This window comes from Mustela erminea, chromosome 2 (genome assembly GCF_009829155.1).
Source record: "Mustela erminea isolate mMusErm1 chromosome 2, mMusErm1.Pri, whole genome shotgun sequence".
Lineage (NCBI taxonomy): Eukaryota > Metazoa > Chordata > Mammalia > Carnivora > Mustelidae > Mustela > Mustela erminea.
In genome coordinates, this window is record NC_045615.1 from 86,779,043 (window position 1) to 86,790,510 (window position 11,468).

Consider the following 11,468-nt stretch of genomic DNA (forward strand, 5'->3'; position numbering starts at 1 on the left):
TTCTCCTCTCTAACACCCCTTGTCTTCCATGATATTTGTTATGCTCCACAAATAAGTGAAACCATATGATTATTAACTCTCTCTGCTTGACTTATTTCGCTCAGCATAATCTCTTCCAGTCCCATCCATGTTGCTACAAAAGTTCGGTATTCGTCCTTTCTGATGGAGGCATAATACTCCATAGTGTATATGGGCCACATCTTCCTTATCCATTAGTCCATTGAAGGACATCCTGGTTCTTTCCATAGTTCGGCGACTGTGGCCATTGCTGCTGTATACATTGGGGGAAAGACCCACAGCAAGTATCATCATCAATGGGAAAAAGCTTGCAGCCTTCCCGTTGCAATCAGGAACAAGACAAGGATGCTCACTTTCACCACCCTTGTTAAACATAGTATTAGAAGTCCTAGCAACAGCAATCAGACAACAGAGAGAAATAAAAGGTATCCAAATTGGCAGTGAAGAAGTCAAACTCTCTCTTCGCAGATGACATGATTCTTTATATGGAAAACCCAGAAGACTCCACCCCCAAACTACTAGAATGCATATAGCAATTCAGCAACATGGCAGGATACAAAGTCAATGTACAGAAATCAGTGGCTTTCTTATACACTAACAATGAAAATATAGAAAGGGAAATTAGAGAATCGATTCCATTTACTATAGCACCAAGAACCATAAGATACCTGGGAATAAACCTAACCAAAGAAGTAAAGGATCTGTACTTGAGGAACTACAGAACACTCATGAAGGAAATTGAAGAAGACACAAAAAGATGGAAGACCATTCCATGCTCTTTGATCAGAAGAATAAACATTGTTAAAATGTCTATACTGCCTAGAGCAATCTATACTTTTAATGCCATTCCGATCAAAATTCCACCAGTATTCTTCAAAGAGCTGGAGCAAATAATCCAGAAATTTGTATGGAATCAGAAGAGACCTCGAAACGCTAAGTAAATTTTGAAAAACAAAAATAAAACTGGGGGCAACACGTTACCTGATTTCAAGCTTTATTACAAAGCTGTGATCACCAAGACATCATGGTACTGGCATAAAAACAGACACATAGACCAGTGGAACAAAGTAGAGAGCCCAGATATGGATCCTCAACTCTATGGTCAATTAATCTTCGACACAACAGGAAAAAATATACAGTGGAAAAAAGACAGTTTCTTCAATAAATGGTGCTGGGAAAACTGGGCAGCTATATGTAGAAGAATGAAACTCGACCATTCTCTTACACCGGACACAAAGATTAACTCAAAATGGATAAAAGACCTCAACGTGAGACAGGAATCCATCAGAAACCTAGAGGAGTACATAGGCAGTAATCTCTTTGATATCAGCCACAGCAACTTCTTTCAAGATATGTCTCCAAAGGCAAAGGAAACAAGAACAAAAATAAACTTTTGGGACTTCATCAAAATCAAAAGCTTCTGCACAGCAAAGGAAACAGTCAAAAAAACAAAGAGGCAACCCACGGAATGGGAGAAGATATTTGCATATGACAGTACAGACAACAGGTTGATATCCAGGATCTATAATGAACTCCTCAAACTCAACACACACGAAACAGACAGTCATATCAAAAAATAGGCAGAAGATATGAACAGACACTTCTCCAATGAAGACATACAAATGGCTATCAGACACATGAAAAAATGTTCCATCATCACTAGCCATCAGGGAGAATCAAATTAAAACCACATTGAGATATCACCTTACACCAGTTAGAATGGCCAAAATTAGCAAGACAGGAAACAACATGTGTTGGAGGGGATGTGGAGAAAGGGTAACCCTCTTCCACTGTTGGTGGAATGCAAGTTGGTGCAGCCTTTTGGAGAGCAGTGTGGAGATTCCTCTTATTTTTTTTTCAAAGATTTTTTATTTTTATTAAATTAAGAGAGTGAGAGTGACATTGAGAGATGAGAGGATGAGCAGGGGGAGGAACAAAGAGAGAGAGAAAAGCAGACTCCCTGCTGAGTGCAGAGGTCTATGCAGGGCTAATGCATAGACCTGAGATCATGAGACCCTCAGATCATGACCTGGGCCAAGGCAGAAACTTGACTGACAAAGCCATCCAAGCACCACTCCGGGAGTAATTTTTAAGTTAAAATTCATAAAAAAATTAATTTGTTTATATTTTGTCTTAATTTTTCAAAAATGTGCTTTGTTTTATTTTTTCCACATGCTAAAATAGTCCCTAAAAGAGGGCATACTATATGGAAAACAACAAAATAACCACAAAGCTTTTTTTATTTCATATTTATTCCAGTTATGGTTAGAAAGATTATAATTATGACCAATAATATCTCTACTAAACTAATGCTCGTATTAAAATCAAGGTTTGTTGAACTATAAAACTGATGTTCTCTTTTTAATTTATCAGCTTCCATTATGTAAACATCATGACCTTAAAAATAAAACATAGCACCTGGGTCGTTCAGCTGGTTAAGAGTCTGCCTTTGTCTCAGATCATGATGGGGGGTGCTGGGATCCAGCTGCATGTAGGGCTCCCTGCTCAACATAGAGTGTGCTTCTTCCACTCCCTCTTCCTCTGCCCCTCCCTGTTCCCAGCTCATGTTCTATCACTCTCTCTCTCTCAAATAAATAAAAACTTAAAAACAAAACAAACAAACAACAACAAAACACCTCAGACATACCTTAACAAATTTCATAATTTGGGAGAAAATTAGTACATTTTAAAAGCTTAAAAATAGAGGCACCTGGGTGGCTTAGTGAGTTAAACCTCTGCCTTCAGCTCAGGTCATGATCCCAGGGTCCTGGGATCAAGCCTCACAGGGGGTTCTCTGCTCCGTGGGGAACCTGCTTCCTCCAATCTCTCTCTGCCTGCCTCTCTGCCTACTTGTGACCTCTGTCTGACAAATAAATAAATAAAATCTTAAAATAAATAAATAAATAAAAGCTTAAAAATAAAATAATAGTAAATTTCTAGCAATTTATTTTCAAAGGTTTTATTTACTTAAATAAATTTGTATTTATACATCTGGATCCCAGGACCTTGAGATCATGATCTGAGCTGAAGGCAGACACTTAACTGACTGAGCCACTCAGGTGTCCCATGAATCCCTAGCTCATCTGTGTAAATATCAAAGAGTGCTGGATTGTAGGGTAAGAATATTTTTAGTTTTGTAGAAAACTGTCAACCTATCTGCAAAAGTGGCTGCATAATTTTGTATTCCCACTAATGATGTATGAGGGTTCTTTTTCCTCCACATTATCATCTCAGATTTCTTTAAAAACTAAACACATACACACACACACACACACAAAAATGCACATGCACACACATAGGTGCAAAGTACTCTGTTGATCTTTCCTTAAATCATGCACTTCACTAAAAGAAATAAATAAGAATCAGCTAAAAATAAATATGTCAATGTTGAAATTGTTCTTTATTCAGTGTTTAATTTTACTTTAAAACTAAAGATAAAAAATAAATAATAAAAACAGAAGATATAGATAAACCCTAAGAAAATTTCAATACATCTTTAAAAAAAGATAATCTTTAATCAAAATGTAGGTTAACTTTTATTATGAAAGTAATTATTATTAATATTTCATTCTCATGAAATATAAATCAAAAAGATATTTACCATGGGTGGCACACATCACCCCAGAATAATTAGAAGATATAACACTCCCTAAAGCACTTCTTAAATGAACAATTTATTCCAAAATTAGAACTCTAATTAGTCATTTGGTCAATTCACAATTTATTGAGCATTAGCTATGTTGTGCTTCTTAATCTCAAGTGATACAGACATGAACATTGTTCAGAAATCCTTTAATATTAGTGAACGAGTGTTTGAAGTGTTCTCTGGTTTTTAACTTTTCAGAAGTTATCTGATGTTAATTTGATGGAGTTCTTTAATCTGGTATTACTTTTGAACTTACTATATGTTAATACTTCTGGTAATTGTATCCTAATGAAATAGCAATTTGTTTTTAATTTATTGACCCTAATAAAGTCTATTTTAGTCTACAGGATTAATTTAAGTCTTTAAATGAAACTACATACTAGTTAGGATACAGGAATTTGGAGACATTTGAACTAGTCATCAAAGCCTACCTCAACCATCTCTGTTTTGCTTTTGCTTTTTTCCTACTTTACAGAACCAATTCTCACATGCCCGTGCTTGATTTGATTGCTTAGGTTGGAGAAACAATCTCTTTTAAATGAGTGTGTCAGTGTCAAATTAACTAGCCCTGAACCAATGACATAGACTGGCATGTATATAAATTGTAGCTGAATTATATTTGGACAAAAACATAGTGTAATAAATTTACCACATGCTGCATATTATATGTTAAGAGAAATTTGTTTGCTTTGTTAATAACTATGCTGAGACTTGTTCACGCAGTCAAGGTTAGAAAATATACATGTAATTGTGTACTTTTAAAAATTTTTTTTTTACTTAATTCAACATCTTAATACTTAAATACTTAAATAGACATCTAAAGTATTATTGGTTTCAGAGGTAGAGGTCAGTGATTCATCAGTCTTATATAATACCCAGTGCTCGTTACATCACGTTTCCTCCATAATATATTTGTGTATTTAGAGAATATTATCTACAAATGCATTTCTCATTATTAAACTTGTAACCACCATCTTCTAGCAGTTCTTTGAGATCACTTATTTATCACCAGAATGGAAAAATTGAAAGAATAAAATAATCAAATTAAAAATTATACATATATACATGTATATATATATATATATATAGTTTTATTTATTTATTTGACAGAGAGCTAGAGAGAGCACAAGTAGGCAGAGGGGCAGGCAGAGGGAGAGGGAGAAGCAGGCTCTCCACTAAGCAGGGAGCCCAAGGCGGGGCTTGATGCCAGGACTCTGGGATCATGACCTGAGCCGAAGGCATTTGCTTAACTGACTGAGCCACCCAGGCACCCCATGCATATATCTTTTTATCACATACATATCACATCATGCATATCATTTTTTTTTTCATCATAAGTGTACTCTTTAATCCCCATCCCCTAAGTCCTCCATCCCACCCACCTTCTCTCTGGTAACCATTAGTTTGTTCTGTGTAGTTGAGTCTGTTCCTTGGTTTGTTTTCTTTCATTTTTTTTCTTTATTTGTTTTGTTTCTTAAATTCCACATGAGTGAAATCATATGATGTTTGTCTTTCTCTGACTGATTTCATTTAGTATTATACTCACTAGCTTTACTCATGTTGCAAATGACAAGATTTCATTCTGTTGTATGGCAGAGTAATAGTCCATCATACATGCATTTTTTTAGAGAATTAATTTAAGAAGTATTTTCACAGAATAAAATAATACAAGATTAAAATATGAAAAGAGAAACAACAAAGAATGAGTTTTCTTTTTCAAATGGCCAGTGTGGGGCACCTGGGTGGCTCATTGTGTTAAAGCCTCTGCCTTCAGCTTGGGTCATGATCCCAGGGTCATGGGATCAAGCAACCACATCGGGCTCTCTGCTTAACAGGGATGCTGCTCCTCCTCTCTCTGTCTGCCTCTCTGCCTATTTGTGATCTCAATCTGTCAAATGAATAAATAAAATCTTAAAAAAAAAAGACCAGTGTGGACATATTCTAATAAAATTCACAATGTTGAAATAAAATAATGTATCCCAAAAACTTTCAAAGAAAATTAAATTTTACTACAGAAAAATGAGAAATATATTAAGCTCAGACTTTCAATCATTAAGTGAATACAATTTCTATCTAATTGTCTATAAAGTATCTGTAAACTTATCACATAACAAGCTGCAAAAATCTTAATAAATCTAAAAGAAAAATATCAGATTGTGTAACTTTATTTAAAAATATATACCTGACTGGTATGCATGTTTGCCATCATTTCTACTTGACAAATAACTAATAAGTATAAGTAGATACATCATCTTTGTCTCATATAATTAGTACTTGTGTTTTAAAGAAAGAAATCATAACTAAATATTTTATTTTATTTAAACCACATAAATCTATATTTATTTGCACTCTCTGGTAAACGGCCAAGACATTTCTTTCAATATAGTTGTACTGAACAAACTGTCACATCATCTTTTTTTTCATCACTAAAACCATGATGTTTCATCATTGACATCCGGTTTAGGCTTTTTCACAGTGAACTAGACAGTGAAGAGACTTGAAAAGCATTCTTAAGGCAAAAATCCTAGTAGGGTCTTAATTTCTTCCTCTTTTTGTCATTTTCTAAAGTTCTCCAGCATTTATTTTATCAAGTTACCTTTACTGAGTGTTTTCAAAGTTTTTATTTACTTTTAACACAGGAATACTAGCTCTTCTCTTTAAATTCTTATAGTTATATGACTATTCATTTGTCTATTGTGTGGGTAAATTATAAACTTCATGAGAGTTTATACAATGACATTATAGTTCAGTGCTATAAACTCAGTTTTTAGTACAAGGTCTCTTATATAATTAATTCAAAAAGTATTATTGAGCAAATAAATGAGTAACTGTGCATAGAATTCAATTAGAATATAACTACCAAACTATTTATTAGAGGTGAAAAAAAAAAGATTGGGATTGGTAGAGTTAACAGGAATTTGCAGGGGATCATGAAGTTGTGTTAAAAGATGTGTTAAAGATGAGGGTCTGTAGTCACATTGATTTTATTTGAATTCAGACATTTGCAACTCCTAATGTTGGTATCTTTGGCAAATTTGCTAACTATCTAGTTTCAGTTCTAATCGGTAAAGTGAGGCTAGAAAGAGTAATTAATACATTGATGTATCCTTAGGATTGAAAAAATTAATTCATTTGAAGTGCTAAAGATTATCTAACACATAGTAAGCACTCAAAAACATGTTTGCATTTCAGTTTTAATATTGGCTATATAACTTTTTATATGTTAATTTTAATCAGATGTTTTATTTATAAATTTGTATAATATATACTTGTATTAATTTTATATTTTAAAAAATACTTCAAAGTAATTAGAACTTGAAACTTTTTTCCGTATCAAATTGATTTGTTTTCCTTTGCCTCTTAAAAGTAGAAATCATGCCTTGGAAAAATCACTCAGTTTCAAAACTGCATTAAGCTTTTACTACCAATTGCTTACAAGTGAATCATAGTATGTGGTGTGTAAAATATACTATCTGCTTATTATTTCAATTACATTTTTAGCCACATCCTTAAAACTAGATTCTCATCTTTTATTTGTTTTTAGTCTGAAGAGAATTGTGAGCACATGGATAAAAGCTTAGAAATATCTGACTTGCCAAAAATAAAAATAGTGATTAGAAATAAAAGATTGTAAGGAGTTCTTTAGCATTCCATAGCTAAACTGAAGAAGAACTTTTTTTTTTTTTTTTTTTTTTGGTCTGTTATCTTAATAGATCTGTGTATTCTGTAAATGGTTTTGGAGGGGCATCTGGTTAGTACGTTAGATGTCTCTCTTTGTCTCAGGTCATGATCCCAGGGTCCCGGGGTGGAGCTCTGCATCAGGTTTCCTGCTCAACAAGGAACCCACTTCTCCTTCTCCCTCTGCCTGCATCCCCTGCTTGTGCTCTCTCTCTCTCTCTGTCAAATAAGTAAGTAAAATCTTAAAAATAAATAAATAAATAAATAAATAAATAAATAATGTTTTGGGGATGCCAAGTGTTTGATAATTGATTTATTTCCTTCTTGTTTGAACATTTATTTGTATAAATACAGTTTAATATACTTTTTACATACATGTTATGTTTATGTACTCTGTACAGAACAGGGTAAAAAAGTTTGCCTCTTCTACTTCTTAATGAGACAGGTCTGAGACATAATCATTGTTGTGTAGTGATTCTCTTGTACTTTTTTCTGCTTCTCTAAGGCAGAGAAGGCAGTAAATTAGTTCATTGAAGGTCTATTGATTCTTTTTCACATGAACTCTTCAAGGAATTTGCTGATAATAATAACTTGGGTTAAGTGTTCAAGGAGCTCTTTTATCTTTATTAGATATGGGGGAAATAATTACTTCCAAATTTCTTAATTAGATCTAAAGAAGTACATTTTTTATTATTTTTCATAATATATGAAAAATTAAGAAGACAATATTAGATAATTTCAGAATTCATATTATTCACAGGATGGCAATGGTATAATGCTAAAAGTTAATTTGACTAGAATATTAAGATATTAAGTATTTACAGAATAATAAAAAATTGAGAGATAAAACTTTATTTCATGAACAGTTGCAGCTCAGATAGTAACAAGGAAAAAAAATAAGTAATGTTCATTGTACTGGATATTTGTCTGCATGGCATTTCACTAAAAAAATAATATTGCTATCTAATAGGGAGAATTGGCTATCATTCCCTGTTTTTGGTTGTCAGCTTAATCTATCTAAATTCTATATATGGAAGGTTTAGACAAGAACAGTTCAGTATTATTTCTAAAAGTTCTTTTTAGGGAATCAATGGCATATTTTTATAACATACACTCTTATGGTTCTATTTCAGCTCACCACTTACAGACAGTCCTATAGCTCTTCATTTTTGTCATATGGTTAGCTAAATGGAAATGGTTTGAAATATCATCTTTTTTATGTAGATGAATTAATTATATGTTTTTATTTAATTAATATATTGCATTTTAAATATATGCTCTCAAAATATGACATATGAGTTTACTAAACCTAAAACATAAAAAAAATATATACTACAAAAATCAACATTTTATCCCCAGGTTAAGAAGTGCCAAAATTAGGATATACATTTTAATAGACTAAACACTTAAGGACAATATAGGATAACTTACAGAAAAAAAACATAGAAGAAATGCAAAATATTATTTTGTATTTTTAGAAAAAAATACAAACAAATACAAAATATTTTAGAAAAAAATACAAAATATTATTACATTATTTACACATCTAAGCATATCTTATATTTCTGAAGGACTCTAAGTACAATAGTGACTTTCCTTTTTTAAAAATTTTTATTTATTTGAGAGAGAGAGAGAGAAAGAGAGCACATGAGTAGGGGCAGAAGGAATAGGAGAAACAGATATCCCACTGAGTAGGCAACCTCACATGGGGCATGATTCCATGACCCTGAGATCATGACCTGAGCTGAAGGCAGACCCTTAACTGATTTTCCCTTCTTTATGTCTTTACTCTAGGCAGAGGTAGATTGAAAATGAATGGAGGAATAGAATACATTGTCTTCCCATTATTAGATGGACTACCTATGTCAGTTTGCATTCTGTTAATTAATTTTCAATAGATGTTGTATTAGGACAAGGAATTTACCAAGATTGACAAGACTAAGTTATATAATAGAAACAACAGAGGGGCACCTGGGTGGCTCAGTGGGTTAAAGCCTCTGCTTTCAGCTCAGGTCATGGTCTCAGGGTCCTGGGATTGAGCCCCGCATTGGACTCTCTGCTCAGCAGGGAGCCTGTTTCCCCCCTCTCTCTCTCTGCCTACTTATGAACTCTCTCTCTCTCTCTCTATGTCAAATAAATACATAAAATCTTAAAAAAAAAAAAAAGAAACAACATGATATATACTGTGGTCCAGACTCAATAGAACTCCAGCTATGCAAATTATACCATGGATTGGCGCTGTCCAATACAGTGTTTACTAGCCACATGTGTCTATTTCAATATGAAGTGATTAAGAATAAGTTGAAATTCAGTATTTTAATAGTTGTAGTCATGATTAAGTGTTCAGATCTACCATAATGGCAAAAACTTCTACTAGACAGTGCTGGTCTGGACGTTCACCAAAAATAAAATAGTATGTCATTAAAATAAATAAATAAATAAATGTGTGGGGGTTTTTTTTTGTTTGTTTGTTTGTTTTTTAAGATTTTATTTATTTGTTAGAAAGAGAGATACAGAGCGCAAGCACAGGCAGACAGAGTGGCAGGCTAGAGGCAGAGGGAGAAGCAGGCTCCCTGCCGAGCAAGGAGCCCGATGTGGGACTCGATCCCAGAACGCTGGGATCATGACCTGAGCCAAAGGCAGCCACTTAACCAACTGAGCCACCCAGGTGTCCCAAAATAAATAAATGTTTTAATGTCTAAGTTAAACTAAGTATAACCAGGTTCCAAAGATTTTGTACTGATAAAGCTTTTCTACTATTAAATGATTTTCCTTAACTTACATTTTTAAAACTGGCAGTAATTGATAAAAATTTGATTATTATGTGATTTATAAAAATGTAATATTATGTTAAGAAAACTTATCACGTGCCTGAGAATTTTAAATTGGAAACTGTCTTTGAGTTTCAGATGTAGGAAAACAGTGTTTGCACACTGGTTTGTGATTCACAGTTACATCTGCTAAGAGTAGACAGTTATATTTGTCAACTATAATTACTCAGTGCCTTTTTCTCTTATGATAAACTTATGTTATAATACCAAAGGTGGAAATCAAAATCATGGCATTTGCCTCATTCCCTTTTTGTGCCTCAGTAAGTAGCTCTATAATTAATCAAATTTGTAAAAACAACCACCAGAGATTTGTATTTCTCTATAGATTTCCTTTATTCAGGTCACATCTCTGCCATAACTTCAAACTAAATATGATTTTCACCAATTCAGAATATGCAAAAATCAAGGGAAAAATGCATGTATGGTGTATTTCAGTCCTCATAGTGAAAAATAAAATAAAATAATATTTAAATAACCATGTAAAATATTACAAAGTAGAAAATATTTGCCTTTAATTAATTTCAAGTAAATATGTTTGTTAAAAATTTATCAAATCACTGCTACCGAATTATTTAATTATTAATATATTGCATAAAATGACTTTAAATTATACTGTTATACTGACAACTGTCTATATGTCAATTGATAAATGTATTATATTAGGCCATGTTTTAAAGAAATTATTACAATTTATATAATTACAAAGTTCAATAAAGAAGCCCATTTCTTGGCTATATTAAATATACTTATTAATCTTTCATAATATTTTTTGTCACTAGTTGAAATTTCGAAGGTAAGCTATTTTGAACACTGAGGAAGTTAAATGTAGATATACATAAATCCTATAAAAATTTATATAATCTTAAATTAATTGGAAGTGGCATAGAATTCTCATTTTTTTCCCCTTGTGGCTGCACTGACTTATTTATCTATTTTTTTTTTTCAGGTTTTTCCAAAGGGTAGTATTTCTCAGTGTCATAATAAAATTTAGAAGTAAGCATGGAGAAATGCACAAATAACATCCATAACATAAATTATAGGTTATCTATCAGAAGCATATACTTTAGTGTTCTAGAAAGCACAGCGGGATGAAACATTCTTTAATCAAATATATTTTACATCTATAGATGAACAGATTTTATATTTAATATTTGTAGCAATGATTTACTTGCTAAAAGTCATTTTCATATTAAAAATATCTTTAATATTATATATAGAGAGATAATAAATAAAAGAAATATGTTAGCTTCACAGAAAGTGCGAAGTTGCCGTATGTCTAAAGTATTGCCTTATAC